We start from the raw sequence: 20,469 nt of genomic DNA on the forward strand, positions 1-20,469 counted from the left end.
GCTGGATTTGAACTCAGGAATTTGAGTCTTTCTGACTGCAGGTCAGGCACTCTATCCACTGTGCCACCTAGATGCTCCTTCAATAACTGTATTTCACTGCAACTGGTTTCCCTTATAATCCTATGTTTTTTTATTTTATGCATTTGAAAATTCTTCTGAGAAGGGTTCATCCAATAGGTTTTACCAGACTGCCCAAAGGGTCTATGTTATGGGAAAAGAAAAGGTTAGGAACTCTTGACCTAGAGGAAAGCTCTCAGGAGACTGGCTGGAACAGTGGACCCCCTCAAAAGGCTCTATTGGAGGACACGGACAAGAGTCACACAAGAAGAGAGGACAGAGATGGCTTTAGAGTTGTGCTGTTGCAGGAGGTACCCAAATTAAAGTGTGCAAGGATTGGATGTCTTCTCTATTTTTATCCCCCACACCTAACACAATGCCTGCCCACCTGGTAGGTGCTTGGTTGACTGAATGCTTCATCGGCTTCATTGATGAAACCACTGATTCAATAAAGTATTGAAATGAGATCTCATTTGCTCCTCATAGCAGCCCTACAATGTAGGCTCAGCAGACATATGATCACTGTTTTACAGATAAGGAAGCTGAAGCCCTAGACAATGCTCAAGGTCAAGAGTACTCACTACCAGAGCCAGGATGAGAGCCCAATTTACTTCATCCCTAGTATGAGGACCATTCTGACCCCTCCTCACCCCTTCTAGATTCTTCTCATGCCTTGACACCAGATTCTCCTTGTTGTTCTTCAGTTGTTTCAGAAGTGTCCAACTCTTTGGACCCTATCTGGGGTTTTCTTGTCAAGGACACTGGAGTGGTGCGCCATTTTCTTCTGCCATTTATTTTACAGATGAGGATGCTGAGGCAAACAGGTTTAAGTGACTTGTTCAGGATCACACAACTACTAAGTGTTTGAGGCTAGATGTGAACACAGGAAGAACTTCCTGACTCTAGGCACTCTATACATTGCACCATCTTGCTGCTGGGCTCTCCTTGCCTTTCCTCTAGTATGCATCTTTCTTTGGTCTTCAGATGCCTCAGCTGAAAAAATAAGAGTATTGGACTACATGACCTCTAAGGTCCTTTTCAGTTCTAAAAAATTTATGGTACCAAGAGCTACAAGATCTCTGCCCAAGTATGCTTTCTCATAGGCCAATTATTTATTCTTCTTTTTATTTTTTAATCCCTTCATTCCATTTAGAATCAATACTGTGTAATGAAGGCAGAAGAGCAGTAAGGGCTAGGCAAACAGGGGCAAAGTGACTTGCCCAGGGCACATATCTAGGAAGTGTCTGAGGTCATATTTGAACCCAGGACCTGCACTTTCTTGGTCTGGCTCTTTATCCACTGAGCCACTTCTGGAACAGCTATCATTCACGTTCCCTCAGCTTTGCCTCCCCCCCACTCCCTATAACCCAGGATCACCAAACTTCCCCAGGACAATGAAGGCGTCTGTGTTTGTGTCCTAAAACTGGCTTCATTCTGTCACATTAACTTTCCAGCTTGCGTTGCTCTTAATGAAATAAAGAAATATGACGGTTCCAGACTTTTAAACTTCTTATGACCTGATTTGCATAATAGGCACTGCTGCTCTGAGGTGGAGGAGGATCTGTCTAAAAATATTGTCTCTCCTCAATCACTCAGCCCTAACGGGAGGCACCGATTGGCCCCAGGGCCAGGGGCCGGGTCGGGCTTTTTGCTGATGGAATGAACTTTACCAAGCATCACCGAACAGCCAGGGTGAGAGAATTAGGCTGTGGGCCAATATTGCTCAGGAAGGGGAATTGGTTAAAAGTTCTAGATCAATAACTTTTTTTTTGCTGTCTCAATGTTTTGCCAATAGATCATGTTTACTGCTAATGTTTCTGTGTTTTCTCTAGGGGGCTGCCCCCACCACTATGGAGAATGCAGCAGGAGATCCTGAAAAGGAGACATTTCAGAGAGGGAACCACCAAGGTAGATGGGGGTCCAGCCCTGGAATCCCTGACAACACAACCATTGGGGCAAGGGAAGGCTGGCAAGGGAAGGCAGACCTGTTGATTCTCAGCACCATCCCTGTATGAGAGGCAAAGCAATGGACAAAAAAGACAGAAAATGACGAGTTCAGTCCTGAGCTTGAGCACCTGTTCTGCCAGGAAGTCACACTGAATGGCTTTTGGCTAGTCTCATAACCTCTGGAGGAATCAGTTTATTCATTTGTCAGAAGAGTATAAAGGGACCATTGGATTTAGAGTCAGAAGAACTAGGCTTGAATTCTGGCCACTGGTTAAGAGTGGTGTGACCTTGAATAAAATTATTGCCCTTTCTCAGTCTCTTTTCTCATGTGTCAAATAAAGTAGTTGGACTAAATAATTTCTAAGGTCCCTTCCAAATTAAAAACCCTATAATCCTATCTTGCTTATCAAATAGATTGTATTTGAAAGTATTATCTAGGGATAGCTAGATGGCACAGGGAATAGAACACCAGGCCTAGAGTTAGGGTTCAAAATCTGGTCTCAGACACTTTCTAGCTGTGTGACCCTGGGCAAGTCACTTAACTCCCATTGCCTAGCCCTTACCACTTTTCTGTCTTAGAACCAATATCTGGTGTTGATATGAAGACAGAAGGTAAAGGTTTAAAAAAAAAGAAAGCACTCTGAATAAAAAGTGGAAAAACAATAATGTATCCCTCCCATGAAGGTTTTCCAAGCCACAAGTCTGCTGTCACCTTACGTCTTTCTAAAGTATTTATCATCTAATACATGCTTAACCCAGTGGAATAGCTTGTCAATGCCGGGAGGAGGGAAGGGAAGGGTGGGGAGAGACAACATGAATCTTATAACTTTGGAAAACTTATATGTGAATTTGTTATTGGAATATGTAATTGGAATAAAGACAAAATTAAAAAAATTTTAAAATAAAGTATCTAGCATCTAAAATATTGCTTGCTTTTTCAGTGGTAGAAGAGGAAATGAGAAGAAGGGAAAGAATTTGGAACTCAAAATTTAAAAAGAAAGGAATGTTAAAAAATGAGTAAGTTTAAAATTAAAAAAATAAAGTATCTACCATAACTTAGAAAGATAGTACAGTGATGTGCAGAGAATGCTCGATTTGGCCTCAGAAGACCTTTGTTGGAATCTTACCATTAATACTTAAAAGTGGCAGGCCATAGGCAAGTTACCTCTATGGCAGGGGTCCCCAAACTTTTTACAGAGGGGGCCAGTTCACTGTTCCTCAGACTATTGGAGGGCTGGACTATTAAAAAAAAACTATGAACAAATCTGCATATGGCTGTCTGGGATAGCAGAGGCTGCAGTGCTGGCTGGGATGGGCCTGTCACACCTTGCACAGGCCCATCACCGCCACTACTATCCCGGGCAGCAGTATACACAGTTCGACATCCCCTCCCCCAGATTGCTGCTCACCATGCTGACGTCTTCCATTGTGCAGTCACACAGTCCTTTGCGCAGTGCCTCGTTCTCCTTCAGTTACTCTCAGAACAAGGCTCCATGCAAAGGATTATGTCACCGGAAGTAGTACTATATGTGAGAGACACCAGTGCTCTCTCTCACTGACCACCAGTGAAAGAGGTGCCCCTTCCGGAAGTGTGGTGGGGGCCAGAGAAATGGCCTCGGGGGCCACATGTGGTCCAAAGGCCATTGTTGGGGACCCCTACTCTATGTGAACATGGTTAGATTTAGTGTAAGAGGGGCTCTGTTCAAATCCTGGCTCAGCCATTTATTTGCTATGTAATCTTAGGCAAATTACTTAACCTCTCTGGGTCTCAGTTCCCTCATCTATAAAATGGAGCTGCCCAAGATTAAATTAGCTGATGTATGAAAAGCAATTTGAGCATTTTAAAGCTTTCTATAAATGTCGTTTACTCTGACTATTATTTTTACAAGTCATTAAGGAAATTTAGCATTAGAAAAGGAGGCAAGCCCCATGGTGAGAAGTTCCTAAGAGACAAATAATCCTCGTGGCAAAAGGGTCCATAACAAAATTAGCCGAAGAAGGAAAATGGGTAAATACTCTTGTGAAGATGAGGCAAGACCTGCATAGGAGAAAAACAATAGGAAGGGTCATAATCAGCACTGGTCCCCATACTCAAAATATCCTATTTTCTAAGTGAATCTCCTCTCCCATACAAGACTATAAACTCGTAGTGGAGGAGGCTATATCTTATTTATCTTTGTTTCCCAAGGCTGAGCTCAGAATCATTATATGGAGTAGATGATTAACAAATGCTTAAATAGCGTCAGTAAGTGCTTTCTGAATGAACTGTTCCCAGATTCTGGCTCTTGGATTCAAGACTTCTTTGGATGTAGCCCAACTATAAATGTGGCCCAAACACTGCTTCAACAGCCCTTCTTTCAGGCCCTGATGGGAAGATGCTCCCCAGATGGTCAGCCCTCTTCCCAAAAAGGTGCAAAGGGCTGGATGCATTTTGTGGCACAGTGAATAAAGAGAGCTCTGAGTCTGGAGTCAGGAAGTTCTGGGTTCAGACTCAGCCCGGTAATTCACTTAAAAACTATTGTGGGTCTCAGTTTCTGCAACTGGAAAATGGAGCAATGGATAGCATCTACCTCACAGAGTTGCTGTGAAGATAAAAGGACATATTTGTAAAGTGCTTAGCACAGAGCCTGGCATGTAGTTCATGCTATAATAATTTTTCTTTTCTTTCCCCTACTAAAAAGAGGATTGGACTTGGAGTCTTGAATCTTGGTCCCAGCCCTGTGACTATGAATGAGCAAGTCATTTGGCTCCTGTTTCCTCATCTGGAAAATGGGTTTAATACTTATATTATTTAGGGCTCTTGAGGAAAAATCTTTTTAAACTTTAAAAGGAATAGTATTCTTATTATTAAGTGTAAGTTGTTATCAGCCAGACAGTTGGGACTACTGGAAGTTCTTTCATCAATGTTTTTTCTCCTTCCTAAATTCTGAGCCCCCAGAAACACTCCATCTCCCAGGAGTTCTCTCTAAGGATCATGATCGCTTTTTGAAATGCTTGATCCCATATCCCCTGGGTTTGAAACTGGGACTCGGAGGAGATTGTCCCCTGGGCTCTGGAACTGCTTTAGCTTCAGGAGAAGGGAAGGGAGAAGCAGGAGGGGCTCAGGGCTGTGAGATCTCTGCTGCCAGACTCCCAAAGCAATCCATCACCCTCCCGGTTGCCTTTCCCACTTCATATTTATCCATAATACCTTGGCTCAGTGCTCCCGGCCAGCCAGAGGGGTTGGCATGCTGGGCAGTGCTGACTAGGCAGAAAGGGTTTTGATGAAAGGACTGCCTGGGTGCATCTCTGTGATTCCAGGCGCCAGGGGGCTGGAGTTGGCCAGGAACACTGACCTCGGCTGGCCCTGAACTCGCCCTCTGGGTTTGGCAGAAGAAGGGGGGGGGGGAGGTGCTAAAGGTGGCCAGATGGAAGAGGGATGAGGGGAGAGCTTGGCAGATGGAGGATCCCCAGGGGGAAGAATGACCTTATGGGGGGTAAGTGTCTTGTCTCAACTGCCATTTCCCCCCACCAAGTACAAGGGATTAGAGGCTCCCCTTCCTCTCCATCAGGCACTTTAGAGACGAAAGCCTGAGAGGAAGGGACTTATGGTCTGCCAGAGCTCATACTCGAAGGAGAGAGGCGTTATGTACAGTGGAAATGAGATGGGGATTAGACCTGGATCCCAACTCTGCTAGTACTGACTGGCTGACCTTTCCTAAGTCATTTCCTCACAACCTTTTATGGAGGAAGAAAATTGAAGCCCTGTCCAAAGTCACCTAGGGAGAGGTGTCACTAGACTCCAAGCATCTTCTTCACTCCTAGAGTTATGGCTCTTTCCTCTCCATCCTGCCAAATGTCCTTCCCCTGACCCCACCCCCACCCCATGCCCACTCCTTAGCCCGATTCTGGGAAGGGTGAAAGGATTTCTGGGTGTTGGTGGTTGGGGCTTCTAAGACTTGTAATATTATAAAAGAGTGGGCCAAAGGTGAAACTTTGCTGGTTCCAAGATACTAATCTTAGCTCCCACCCCTCTTTTCTTTTCCTTCCCAACAGGCCCCTGGGTGAATGAACTAAGGTACATCCTTTCTATTGTGACAACATAGAAGGAGCCCTGGACCAGCAATCCCTAGATTCTAGGATCAGCTCCTCCATCAACCTGCTGTGTGATGTTGGGCAAGTCATCTCTCTTCTCTGGACCTCTATTTGTTCATCTGTGAAATGGAGCCGATGGCAATTGTCCTGCTTACTTCAGAAAGTTTTTTTGAAGGATACGATGAGATAATGGATAACGGAGGCAACATATAGATAGCTTCCTTAACATCTGACTCTAGGTAGCTTCGATGGTGTTATTTTGTGATTATCTCAGGCCCTGGGAGATATGCTGGTGACAGTTGGCTTGGTGTGGCTGAGAGAAGGATGGTGTTGGAGAATGAGAAAGCTACAACCGAGGGACTATCCTCTGAGGGGTGGGGGCAGGTCTGCTATGATTTCTAAAGTCTCTTTTTTGGTGGATTTTATTGGTGGATATTTATTGGGGGATTGAATTTTATTTATCAAAGAAAGTAAGAAATCTTCCAGGCCCAGGGCCAAAGCTCCTTCTATCCACAGAGCTCTGGGGCCCAGCTTTGCTGTTAATTATGGACCAAAATATTTAATAGCCTGTTCCACTTCCACAGGGCATCTTTTTTAAATTAAAAAATATGATCTATGTCATCTGTTAGAGAGAGAAATCATTTTGCAATGGCTTCCGGCCCAAGCGTTGGCAGGGGGATGTGGCAGGGCCAGTGAAGAGTGTAACTTTGGGTAGCCATGGGGGAAAGAAGGAAGTGAGAGAGGCTTTTTGGGAAGCCAAGTGCCTAAGCAGGAGAGCACACTTTAATACAGAGGGCTTCAAAGAGAAGGAAGGGGCTAAAAAGAATCCCAGGGCTCTATCATGCTATAAAATTCAGGGAGTAAATTCAGAGGACTGATGAGGCAATGACTAGGTGGCACATTGTATGGAGCACTTGACCAAGAAAACTTGAGTTCAAATCCAATCAGACATTTAGGAGCAGTGGGACCCCAAAGTAAAGTCATTTAACTTCTGTCTGCAATTTGTAAAGAATCTTGCAAATCTTAGGGCATTCTATAAATGCTAGTGATGTTCATATCAAATAAGGCAAATGCTGTAAGATGTGATTGGAATATTTATTTGGCTTAATTTCCTTTGATAAAAGAAAAGATTTTTTTGAGAGGGAGGTACTGGGGAAATTAAGATAAATTTAAAAGGCAGGAATAGAAAACATTTTTAAAAGGAAAACATTTTAAGAAATGAGAGTGCTGAACTAATGATCTCCAAAGTCCCTTCCATCTCTAAGACTGATGTCTGTGTCTCATATCTTAGGACCTTGATGATGGGGAAGTTCTCCCTTTGTTGTACCCAAGTCCTTTTTACTTCTTTCTGAGAAGCTGCTGCGTTGAGACCCTTCAAGGGTCCTACCCTCCACTGTATAGGCTGAAAACAAGACCAAAGTGGGTCTGACCTTTTGATTTTGATAACTGTATTTCAATATAATTGGTTTCCTTCATAATTTGAGGTGTTTTATTTTGTGCATTTAGAAACATTCTGAAAGGGGTCCACAGCTTTTACCAGACTACAAAAGAAGTTGATGACGTCAAAAAGGCTTACAAACCTCGGGTCTAAGGAGTAGCCAAAATTTCCCCTCACTGCCCAGTAATGAATCCATATCTGGGGGCTGAGCTTTGAGTCTTGGCCTCAGACACGGTCTCTTCTAGCTGGGGTGAGCAGGGCTTTATGTAGTGACCCAGACCCTCCGGCACATGTACACGCCATCCAGTGCTCTCTGGCTGCCCATTCTTGGATTTAGGGTGATTATTACAAGCCAGGGGGCCTTTGAAAGCCGAGAGGGTGTCACTCCCTCTTTCTCTACTCAATCGTTTTTGCCTGTGGCAGCCATGGAATTAAATGCTCATCGTTAGTTCACAATAAAGTTGATGATTTAAGGTCAGGCTTGAATGGGTTGCCTGGATGTGCATTGGGGGTTCTGGCCTCCAAGTCCCAATGATGAGTAATGGTCCTAACCTTTGCACAAGGTCTCTGAATCCCGGACATACGTTCGGGCCAGATTTATCATGCTGACATTTTCAGAGATATTTTGGCTGTGAGCTTTTTGGTATGGGGACTCTGCTTTTTTTTTTTTTTGCCAAACACCTGAAGCTTGAAAGGGAGAAGAGAGGAGCAACTAGATGGGCTCAGTGGATACAACAAAAGACTTGGAGTTGGAAATACCTGGGTTCAAATCTGACCTCAGACACTTCCTAATTGTATGACCCTAGTAAAGTCATATAACCCCAATTGCCTAGGCTTTGTCCTGTTTTAGAATTGATACTAAGACAGAAGGTAAAGGCTTAAAAAAAAGAAATGAAAGGGAGAAGGGGCAGTGTGATGGGGGCTGATGAATTAACTTAGAGGGCAACTAAAAAAGAGGAATCTATAATATATTAGAAAGTCAGAAAACCTGGATTCTAATCCTGATTCTCCCACTAATCTTGCTATGTAATTTTGGGCAAATCATTTTCTTCCTCTGGGATTAGATTTCATCATTTGTCCCATGACTGAGGTAATGCTAGGTGATCTTTAAAGTTCTTCTTTTTCCAAGATTCTAGGATTCCATGATACAGAGTTTGAAAGAAATAATCATCTAGAAATGACACAGACTAGACCTGTGATATCACTGGTAGAGGGGTCTTTCAAGTAAGGAAAAAGACTTATCTTCCTTAGTTCAAATCTGGCCTTAGACACTTACCAGCTGTGTTACCCTGGGCAAATCACTTAACCTTTGTTTGCCTCAGTTTCCTCATCTATTATAAAATGAGCTGGAGAAGGAAATGGCAAACTACTCCAGTATTTTTGCCAAGAAAACCCTAAAAGAATTGGACACAACTGAAATCTCAAAAAGGCCTTATGGTAGCCCTTGAGGTTGAGTTTTGAAAAGAATAAAAACCTTCAAGTCAGGAGGGAAAACATACAGGGACAAACCCCCCAAAAGGTGTGATGATGGGATATGGGATATTGTATAGAACAATCTAAGAAGGAGAATATCATGTAATCATGTCAAATATTAAAAAGAAATGTGTATATTATCTCATAAAATCCTTACTTTCCATCTTAGAATAAATACTGTATATTGGTATTAAGGCTAAAGAGTGGTGAGAGCAAGGCAGTGGGGGTCATGACTTACCCAGAGTCACATAGCTAGGAAGTATCTAAGGCCAGCTTTGAACCCAGGACTTCTAGTCCCTGAGCTTGACTCTCTATCCACAAAGCAACATGGCTGTATATTATCTTAGAGACAATGGAGTCACTGAGACTTTTTGAGCATCAGAATGATGTGGTCAGACTTTCTGCAAATATCACTTTGTAGCTTTGTGGAGGATGACTTGGAGAAGGGAGAAACTGGATGCTGAAAAACCAGTTAGGGGTAGTCCAGGTGAGAGGTGATGAAATGTGTTCCTGAGCTAGAGTGGTGGTCTTATGAGGGGAGAGAAGGGAGTAGATGCTTGAGATTCTAAGGAAGGAAGATCAACAAGACGTGGCAAGTGATTAGATTCAGGGTATGAGGAAAAGTGAATTTGACTCTAAGGCCATTGAGTCAAACCCCCTCATTTTACAGATGAGAAAATTAAGGAACAGAGTAATTAAGTGACTTACTTATCCAAGGAAATATAGCTAGTAAATATTTGAGTCACGATTCAAGTCATTCTGACTTCTAGTTACATTATCAGGAGATTTCTAGCCCATTAAAAGATTTCCCAATAGGCCCTAAATAGTTATGAGTTTCTCTGTGCTGTGAAGGTGAAATAACATCAACAGGGGTATTCTAACTTCATAAGATTTTTTTTTTCTAAAACTCAAAGAGTTCAGAGATTTTCATGAGTGTGAATCATTGTTTCTTCCTCCAACTTCCTCCCCCACAAAGGAAATTAGGTTTTCCAAAGGAGGGGAAACATTCTGCAAGAATCTGTGGCTTGGGGGTAGCTGGGTAGCTCAGCAGATGGAAAGCCAGGTCTAGATGGGAGTTCCTGGGTTCAAATCTGGCCTCAGACATTTCCTAGCTGTGTGACCCTGGACAAGTCACTTAAACCCCATTGCCTAGCCCTTACTGCTCCTCTGCTTTGGAACCAATACACAGTATTGATACTAATATGGAAGGAGGAGTTTAAAAAAGAGTGTCTGTGGCTCATAAGAGAGCCAATGCTGTAGATAGATCCAGAACTCAGGTCTCTAGTTCTGAGTTCTCTTCATTGGCCCAGTGATTCCCAACAATGCCTGATGGTGATCCCTTAAAGTGCTATATAAACTGTAAGTTATTATAATAATAAAGATTACTGTTATTTGGGGTTTTGATGACAGTCTTTTTGTTTTGTTGTTATTGTTATTCCTACTCCCCACAGATGTCCTGGTCAAGCCCTAGATTACCTTAAAAGATGTGTTCAAACTGGGTAGAGATGATTGTAGTGAATTGCTTCATAAAACGGAAGATGCTTTCGTAAATCCCAAGTTAACTTTTATGTGAATCCAGATTCTCAACATACTGCATCTTCTTTAAGTGGATTGGGATTACAACCCACAGTTTGCAATAAAGAAGCATTGAAGAAGAACGATCACAGTGAATTGGACAATATTTTCTTCAGTGAATTCTAGGCTGGCCTCTGTCATGACCAGGGACATCAGAGATGGGGACAGGGGTTGGGAAGGTAGCCAGGGCCAGGGTCTCTGGTCTTAGTCCTTTGGACAACATAGCCACCAAAAGCTTCCAGGTAGAAGCCAGTTATAGTGGGTTTGCCCCAGCTCCTTGTGCTTGGGTTCCAAAGACCTTTGGTCTCCTACCCCAAACCAGCTCTCTCTCTTCCTGTGCTTGGAATTCTCTCCCTCGTTATCTCCATCTACTAGTTTCCTTTAGGTCACAGCTAAAGTTCCAATTTCTGAAGTCTTTCCCAGGTCTCCTTAAGCTTGTTGCCCTCCTCTGAGACTCCCCTCAAGTTGTCCTGTCTATACGTTGTTTGTACAGTGTTGTTTGTATGTTGTCCCTCTCATTAGACCATGAGCTTCTTGGGATTAGAGACTGTGTTTTGGCTGTCTTTGTATCCCCCAGAGCTTAGCACAGTGCCTGGCATTTGAAGGTGTTCAATAAATGTTAAATGACTATCACTCACACCACCCCTCTTAGTCTTGATCTGATATCTACTTTTCAAACAGCAATTATCTACCAAGCACCAACTGTATACAGGATCAAACTGGCCCTCTTGCTATCCCTCACCAATGACATTTCATCCTCATCTCCATACTTATGTACTTCCAATCTTGGAATATATTCCCTCAAGGTAGGTAGGTGACTGTTCAAATCTGGCCTCTGATACATCCTAGCTGTGTGACTCTGGGCAAGTCACTTCACCCCCATTGACTAGTCCTTACTGTTCTTCTGCCTTGGAACCAATATTCAGTATTGATTACAAACTGGAAGGTAAGGGCTTAAAAAAGGAAAACATGTCCTTCTCATATCCTCCTCTTCAAATAACTGCTTTCCACCAAGGTCTCAGGTTTTGGCCCCACCTTCTACATGAAAGCCATTCCTGGTTCTCCCAGCTGTTAGTGCCTTCCACCTACCAAAAATGATTTTCTATTTATTTTGTATATTTTCTCCACAGGGTGTCTCCTCTAATAAACTATGAACTCCTGGAGGAAATTTTATTAGGTCTTGGTAACCACTTAGCACAGTTCCTGGACTCAATCAATGTTTACTGATTGTTTCAGATACAAACTAGAAACAAAAGGCAACATTGAGCAAACTGTAAGGTTTAAAGAGTGCTTCACATCCATTGTTGCATTTGAGTCTCATAACCCAGTGAAGTAAGTGGGGAAGTGACTAGCACCCCTATTTTATAGAATCATGAAGACAGAATATTAGAACTAGAAGGGACCTTAGAGATCCTCTCTGAATTTCCCCTAATTTTTTGTTGTTTATTTCTTTTGTTTGTGTCTGACTCTTTGTGACCCCCCTGTGGGGTTTTCTTGGCAAAGATTCTGGAGTGATTTGTTATTTCCTTCTCCAGCTCGTTTGACAGATGAGAAAACTGAGGCAAACAGAATTAATTGATTTGCCCCAAGTCACATAGCCAGTAAGTATCTGAGGCTGTTTTTGAATTAAAATCTTCCTGACTCAAAGCCCTGTGTTCAATCCACTGTGCCACCTAGCTCTACCAATTTATAAAGGAGAAAATCAAGTTCTGGAGAATGGAAGATCACAAACCTGGAGGCAGATCTGAGACTTAAAAGTCAGGTTTTTTGACTGCTAAGGCTTAGAGAGGTTAATGGACTTGCTTAGGGCCCCAGAGTTGGTATTAGAGATAAATTCCAAGCACAACTTGGTGGCTCAGTTAATAGAGCACTAGGCTTGGAGTCAAGAAGACCTGAGTTCAAATCTAGCCACAGTTAACTCCTAGTTGGGTGACCTTGAACAAATCATTTAACCATATTTGCCTCAGTTTCTCCATCTGTCAAATGAGCTAGAGAAGGAAATGGCAAACTACTCCAATATCTTTCTTTACCAAGAAAATTCAAATGGGGCCACAAAAAATCAGACATGACTCAAACAATTGAACAAGATCTAAACCCAAGTTTCTGCTTCTATGTCCTGCTCTTTTTCTACTATACCACATTCCTTATGAAGAGGAGAGTTGGTGCCCATGGGGAGCTTTATATGTGGCTATGGAGTTGAGACATATGCTTACAACTGCCATGAAAGGATAGATATGCCAAATGGACCATATAGGCAATCAATGCTGTAGGAATTCAGAGGCATGAAAGGGGACAATGTGGGCAGTGGGGCATTCTGAGAAGGCTTTGTGTAGGAGGTGGCATTTGGGCTGGGTCTTAAAAGATAAATAGGAATTGCCCAGAAAAGGAAGGGTACTCTGAGACTGGGTCATGGTTTAGGCAAAGTCAGTGATTACAGGAATATAGATTTAAAGCTGGAAGAGATCTCAGAAACCATTGAGTCCAACTCCTTCATTTTATAAATGAAGAAACTGAGGCACAGAGGAGAAAAGTCACATTCATCATCATGTAACTAGCATCTGCAGTAAGCTTTGAACCTAGATCTTCCTGACTCTAATTAAAATAAGAATACTCTCCACTATACCATACTGCCTCCCTTGATGGAGCATGGAAGTGTACAAGGCATATTTGTTGGACAGAATATATATAACTTTGACTGGAGCCATGGGCACTCTTAGGAGAATAGTGGGAGATTCAGTTGGAAAGGTAGGCTGAGGCCAGATTGGATGAGTCTTTGAATGTCAGGCTTTTCCGCATCTTATAGTCTCAGCAGCTGTTCCTGCCCTTCTCTCCTCCCTACCCCCCCCAACTCTATAAATTCTCTTCATCTTTCAGAGTACATAAAAAAATCAATCTAATTACACAGCAAACATTAATTATAGCTGAAAGACCATTGAATGGGATTGATCTGGAAGAGAGTGCTACTCCCTAGTTAGTCAGTGAGACTGGTTGAATACCATGGGGCCAGGGAGGGAAAAGCAGCAGGGAAGGGAGGAGAGCTTTCTCAATTCCAATTGCAGACCCAGGCACCTTAGCCTGGGAGCTGTGGGTGACTGCCTGAAAAGCATAGGAGGCAGGCCAAGAGGCTGATGGGGGTGAGGTGGGGGGCGGGGGGAGATGAATAGGGGGTGGAAGTAGAGGCTGCCTTTTGTCCTAAGCTTAACTGAATTTTTCTAGGGTCATAGCCATTTTGCTGACATAAGGTCCATTCTTGGCAATGCTAAGAAGTCAGAGAAGTAATTCTTTGATCCTACTGGTCTCTTCCATTTTAGAGCCCTTATTGCTGGCTTTACAGCCTCTATATCTGATGTTTCTCTCTGGTGCCCGGGGACACCCCTTGAATCTCCATCTTTGTCTTCTGAACTTGTCATCCTATATATTCTAAACCATGGAATTTTAACCTTTTATTGTGTTATAGACTCCTCTGACTCTTTCTCAGAAGGATTTTTTAAAAATTATAATTGAAGGAAACATTAAGTTTGAGTTAGGGGTATGTGAAAAATAAGGACTAGATTTTTCTAAGTTCACAGATCTCTGAAGTCTATCCACAGATCCTTTAGTCAATGGACCTCAGATTAAGAACCTTTGGGTTTTTTTTAAAGGGGGTCATCTAGGTGTCTCAAAGGATAGAGAGTCAAGTCTGGAGATAAGTGGTCCTGGATTAAAATCTGGTCTCAGATACTTCCTAGCTCTGTGACTAATGATTGACAAATTAACTTTACCTTTTAGGGTGTTTATTTTCTCATCTGTAAAAAAGGGGGCTCACTAAGGTCCCTTTCAATTCTAAACTTTATTAAAACTTATTTCTTAAGAAAGGAATTGCACTCAATTCACATAGAGGAGCTGAAGACTGAAAATGGCTTCTGTCTCCACCCTTCTTGGGCAGATTTCAGTAGAGAACAGATTTTTTTTATTTTAAAAGAATGAAGTGGGGGCAGCTAGGTGGCTCAGTGGATTGACAGCCAGGTCTAGAGATGGTAAATCCCGAGTTCAAATTTTGCCTCAGACACTTCATAGCTGTGTGACCCTGAGAAAGTCACTTGATCCCCATTGCCTATTAATTCCTATTGTTCTTCTGCCTTGGTACCAATATATAATATAGTATTGATTCTAAGATGGAAGATAAAAAGGTTTCCCCCCCTAAATGAAGCTCTAATAATAGAAATTTCAAGTATTAGTGACAGGCTGGTGGGGAGATATTTAAAGACTTACTCAAAGCCTCTCAAATTGTGTCCTCTTTTACAGGCTACACGGACTAAATTCAGTCAGGCCTTTTAACCTCTTTTCCTGTCAGCACTATATATTTACCATCTTCTGTGGACTCTGTGTTCTTAGGATCCTTGACCTAGAGTTGGAAGGGACAATAGAAACTATGCCATCCAACCTCCTAATCTTACAAATGAGGAAACTGAGATCTAAAGGAGTCAATTGGTTTGCCTAAGGTAATAAAGACTGTAGGTATCAGAGGCAATGGAGAAGAAGCCAACAGAGGCTAAGGGACATGGGCAAGACTACACAGCAGAGAGACTGGATATCAGTCATTTACACTGAAGTGTGAAGTGGGCAGAGCAGATCCTTTTCAAGGTACTAAGGTTCTCCCAGACCCAATTTCTAGAATGAGAAGAAGAGGTAGAATATAAAACAAGAATCAAATAAGAAAACTGGAGAGAAGTGTGTTTACAATCTAGGATCTTGGATTTAGAGTAGGGACACTGGAATTCATCGAACCCAATCCCTTTACTCTATAGATGAGGAAACTGAGGCTAGAGAATTTAAATAATTTGCCTGAAACTATAATTCATAAATAGATTTTAATCCAGGTCTTCTGAATTTTAATAAAGCCAGCCCTTTTCCTACTGTACAATGCTGTCTTGGCTTTTCTTGCTATGTCAGGTCACTCCCCCCCCCCTTCCCAGGGGGTTTGGAGGAAAATCAGACTTAGTCCCTCAGTCTCCCAACTCTGCTCTCTCAAAGCCCCTCCCAATCCAACTGTGCTGAGACAAGGGGGTGGGGATCCAGTCCCACTTGGCAGGCACTTTTAAGTCAAAGGAGCTTGTGAATAAATAATAATTCCCTATTCCCCAAACTACAATCTATATTTAATTAAGGGAAGGAATAAAAATGAGCAAGTTGGAGGGAGGAGGAATAGAGATATTAGAAGATAGGGCACAATACATGCTGAGAGTGCAGCCCTTGCAGCATGGCCCCACAGTGATACCAACGATTTGAGGACTATAGCATAGCTAGGTGGGCCACCTTCTCTAGGAAAAGTAGAAAAATCTCTATGGTACCCCTGGACAGAATTTGAAAAAAATACCTTTGCCTTCTGTCTTAGGAGCAACACTCTGTTTTGATTTCAAGACAGGCCAGTAGTGGGGTTTAGACAATGGTGATTAAGTGACATGCCCAAAGTCACCTAGGTAGGAAGTGTCTGAGGCCAAATTTAAACCCAGAACCTCCTGTCTGAGGGCCTGGCTCTCTATCCATTGAACCACCTAGCTGCCCCATTCTCAGGCAGAGTATTAAGGACTCAGGTACTTTGGCTCCATTCTACCTCATAGAAAAGGGTGAATAATTCATGTTAGCCCTCACACAATTTCAAGGAAAATATGTTAGTCCCTGGAAGAATCTTACCCTCTAGAGTTACCCCATCAGAATAAAAGTCCCTTTCTCTTTCCGGAAGTTGGACCCTTTTTAGGATTTCCCCCACCAAAAGGCTATTCTGCTAAGGCTGTGGCCTTGGCAACCTAGTTATTAAAAGAAAGACTAGAGACAGCTCCCTTCATTGGTGGAGAGGTTCCTAAATCAGTACCATGGAGAGTTCCACAGCAATCTCCTTTATTCTTTAAGGACCCAATATTGTTTACCCTTCTTCTGTGGCTTATTTGGACAGCTTAGCCAACAAACCTGTCCTCATTTAAGATTAGGTTTTCCCCCTAAATGAAATGGCTCAATATTCCCAACTGGGTCCTTTCTTCTGGGCAGCAGTAAAAGGAACTGGGAGAAGGATGAAGGAGATGTTGGAAATAATGTGTGCAAACTTCCATTCCAAGGGTCTATTACCAATCTACAACTTTCTCCTCTCTTAAAGCTTATAAGGTTGGGAGAGAAAGGCTTTGATTGTGGCATGTAATTCTGACTCCTGATGGCTATTGCTTTCTTGATTGGCTCATATGTTGGTTTTGTCACCCAAGTAAGAAGACTTGGACTACAGTGCAGAGGCTGGACCACTTTCCTCTTTGGATGCTCAATAATTTGGGTTTGGTCAGCCACCTTTCTTTTTTTACAATCAATACTGTGTATTGATTCCAAGGCAGAAAAGTGGTAAGGGCTAGACATTGGGAGTTATGTGACTTGCTCAGGGTCACATAGCTAGGAAGTGTCTGAGGCCAGATTTGAACCTAGGACCTCCCAGCTCTAGGCCTGGCTCTCAATCCACTGAGCCACCTAGATGCCTCCTGGTCAGCCACCTTTCTGTCTGGGAGGTGGACAGAAGAGTAGCCCTTTGGAGAACCTCCCCATCCTACAATCACTATTTCTCTTGGGCTGAAGGGAAGAGAAGGACTGGAACTTCTGGGTACCAAATAGGGAATCTGTGCCCAATGGTTACAAAATGGTGAAAGATCTCATTAGCCTTTTGTAAGTCTACTTGGGTATGGGTGCTGCTTCCTGAACCAACAGGGTGGGGACCTGTGAGTGCCTTTCACTGAATCTTGTCGTGGTATAGAGTAGTCTAGGAGCTGGGGAAGCAGGGGGAACCAAATTGTGGTTAGAATACCTGCTGATTGTGCTTTCTCATCTATAAAATGGGGATCCTAATGCCATAGCTCTCTATTTCACAAAGCTGTTGTGGGGAAAGTGCTTTGTAAACCTCAAATTGCTATGTAAACATAATTTATTATTTTTACATGTTACAGGTTTGAGGAAGGAAAAAATCTTCAGTCCATATGCTATATGTTATAAATAGAACTTCTAGTTTTAGGCTTAAAAGGGCCAAGTTGGGAAAAATGGTGTGTGAGCTCAGCCACAGATTCTTTTTGATGTTTGGCATGACTTCAGGGGACTGGCACTAGTTAGCTCCCTCCCTATTCCCTTTCCAAACTCCACCCCCACCCTGAAATATGGAGAAGGGGAAAGCAGGTCCAAGGAGAAAAAGAAGGATTATTCAGAAGGATGTTAAATGACTGGAATTCATAAAAAGAGGCACAGAGAGAGATTTACTAAATTCCAAACCCCTGACCCAGTCCAAGGGGTCCTTCCTAACCTTTGAATACTCACAATATACACCATCTGTCCACCCTATGCCCACTCTGAACCCCCTCCCACAATATCATCCCCCATTCAACATAGAAACCATATACTGTATGTGTGTGTTTGGTAGAGTTAATATTTGGAAGCAGACTAATATCCAACAATAGACTGAGGGTCTGGATTCTGTTCAATTGCCAATGTAAATTAAGACACCCAATTAGGGTGTGAAAACACTTTCTATTCCATGATTGTATCATTTGTGATTGACTTAGTAAATTAAACTCTTCACATCTGAAGAGGGAGGATATTCTTGTGTTTTGGTTGACACTGATTGCTCCAGCCTTACCAATTTCCCTCCTCTGAACTCCAAAATCACTTAGGTCTGTCCCACAAAATTGAGCACATACCGTTTGGGATGGTTAGCTGCTATTTTATGTGTTTACGGCTTGTCTCCCCAACCAGACTCGGCTTCATGGGAGGAAGGTCAGTATCTTTTGTATTCTCCCTCTTATCCTTGACAAGGTTTGACACAATACTAGGCGGACTACAGATTAAGATTTCACCTGCAGAATATAATGACTGAAGAGAAAGAATGTGGTGGGAAAAAAAAGAATTTGCTGAATACTGAACACATGGCCTGGCCACTGCGGATTATTGGATATTGGCCTGTTGTTGAACATAGATGGGAAGAGAGTGCTGGGCCCAGAATCAAGGACATTTGAATTCAAATGTAGTTCTTTTTTTTAAAAACTCTCACCTTCCATCTTGAAATCAATTCCCTGTATTGGTTCCAAGGCAGAAGAGTGGTAAAGGCTAGGCAATGGCTGTTAAGTGACTTGTCCATGGTCACACAGATAGGAAGTATCTGAGGCCAGATTTGATCCTAGGACCTCCCAACTCTAGGACTGGTTCTCAATCTTTTGAGCCACCCAGCTGCCTCCAAATGCAGCCTTATTTAGTAGCTGTGTGAACTTAGGCAAACAACTTAACTTGTTTGCCTCAGTTTACTCATCTGTAAAATGAGCAGAGTAAGAGCACCTACCTTCTGAGGTCATTATGAGGCTCAAATGAGACATCTGCAAAGTGCTTAGCAAAAGTAGTTCATAGTGCAGTGGAAAGAGTACTGGGCCTGGAGTCCAGAAGACCTGAGTACAAAATTGGCCTCAGACACTTAGAAGCTTGTGTGACCCTGGGCAAATCACTTAACCTTATTTGTCTCAGTTTCCTTATATATAAAATTAACTGGGGAAGGAAATGGCAAACCACTCCAGTATCTTTGACTGGAAAACCCCAAATGGGGTCATGAAGAATAGGGCACAACTGAAAAATGACTACACAACAACAAAGTATTTAGCAAAGCCTGGCACACAGTAAGTACTATATATAAATATTAACTTATTATTGTGGTGGTTCCTCTTTCTTCTCCAGTTCCAGAGTTATCATTAGCTTTACCATTCAGAAAAAAAAAAAAAAAAACATTAGCCAAGTGAGGGAGCCTAAGGAGCCACACTGTGCCTAAGTATGATGATACCTTGGTTAATATTTTCCTTGAGGATTGTGAATCTTAAAACTGCTCAGACTATGCCTTAGAAGATTTGGTTAAACTATTCCCTGTTTAAATAATGGATGTAGTACTTGATCAGGAATGTATTGGGAACTTTACATTACTCCACCCATACTTAGGCATACCTTAGGGGAAGATAAAGTTGTAAACTCCTTACTGAACAATGAAAAGTTCCCAATTCATACTTATAGTGAGGCCAAAACCTTAAGCTAGGTCTATTTTTAGATCTAATACGAAAGGGTGCTAAGTACCTATGAAGGTCAAATTAATCACTAAAAGGTCAGGCAACTTGCAAGGGGCAAGCTTAACAAAGAGGTGTGAAGTACTCAGAAGATATAATCTACCCAGAGAAGGTGAGAACTAAAAACTAAGAATGGGCTGTCCTAGGAAAAGCATCTACTGTGATTGGTAGACGTGAAAATTTAGGGGAGGTGACAAGAGAAATTTCTCTTTAAAAGGAGCTGTCTGAACCAGTTCAAGGCAGTTCAATTTAATTCAGCTTTGGAAGCTGAATTGGAGGTCAGGAATCAGAGGAGGCTGCTGGGTCTCTGAACACTAGAGTTTTGCTTGGAAAGATCTTGTGGTGAGTGATTAAAGACTGACTTAGTTTCTCTCTTAAAGAGAAAAGGCCTAGGCCCTAGCCTTTTCCTACTATTTCCTATTACTCTGTCTCTTTCCCTTTCCTTAATTTCTTCATTTATATTAATTAAAATCTCCATAAAACCCAGCTGACTTGGGTATATCATATTTGGGAATTTTTCCCATGGCGACCACTTATTTTTTATATAAAATCAAGATGCTAAAAATTATCTTTACAGTTTGGGCAATTCACAGTCTTGAAACCCATATTTTCTCGGTCACAGGATTCAGATTTGGGATTGACCCGATGACTTTCTCTGTAGGTGATAGGCTGGAAGGATCTGTAGTCTGGGGCAGTGACAGTTGGTCTTGATTACCTGGACATAAAAGAGTCCTAGAAGAGAAGGCTATGGGTTTTATTTTCAAATGGCTTTTTTCTCCTCTTTTTTTTTAAAAGGCAAACAGGGTTAAG

General features: G+C 42.3%; 1 protein-coding gene across 7 annotated transcripts in view; it reads right to left on the reverse strand.

The window, feature by feature from the left end:
* The window catches only part of ELFN1 (extracellular leucine rich repeat and fibronectin type III domain containing 1), a 225,445-nt gene that overhangs the window by 44,357 nt on the left and 160,619 nt on the right, over positions 1-20,469 (reverse strand). Inside the window, exon 2 of one of the 7 annotated variants that reach the window (XR_008913699.1) lies at positions 3,375-4,042. The exons of the other annotated variants lie outside the window; for them this stretch is intronic. The gene's annotated coding sequence lies outside the window, so the exon portion shown is untranslated. Of the gene's footprint in view, positions 1-3,374; positions 4,043-20,469 lie in introns of those variants that run through there. 7 annotated transcript variants of the gene reach the window in all.

The sequence above is a fragment of the Monodelphis domestica genome, chromosome 7 (assembly GCF_027887165.1).
Source record: "Monodelphis domestica isolate mMonDom1 chromosome 7, mMonDom1.pri, whole genome shotgun sequence".
Classification (NCBI taxonomy): domain Eukaryota; kingdom Metazoa; phylum Chordata; class Mammalia; order Didelphimorphia; family Didelphidae; genus Monodelphis; species Monodelphis domestica.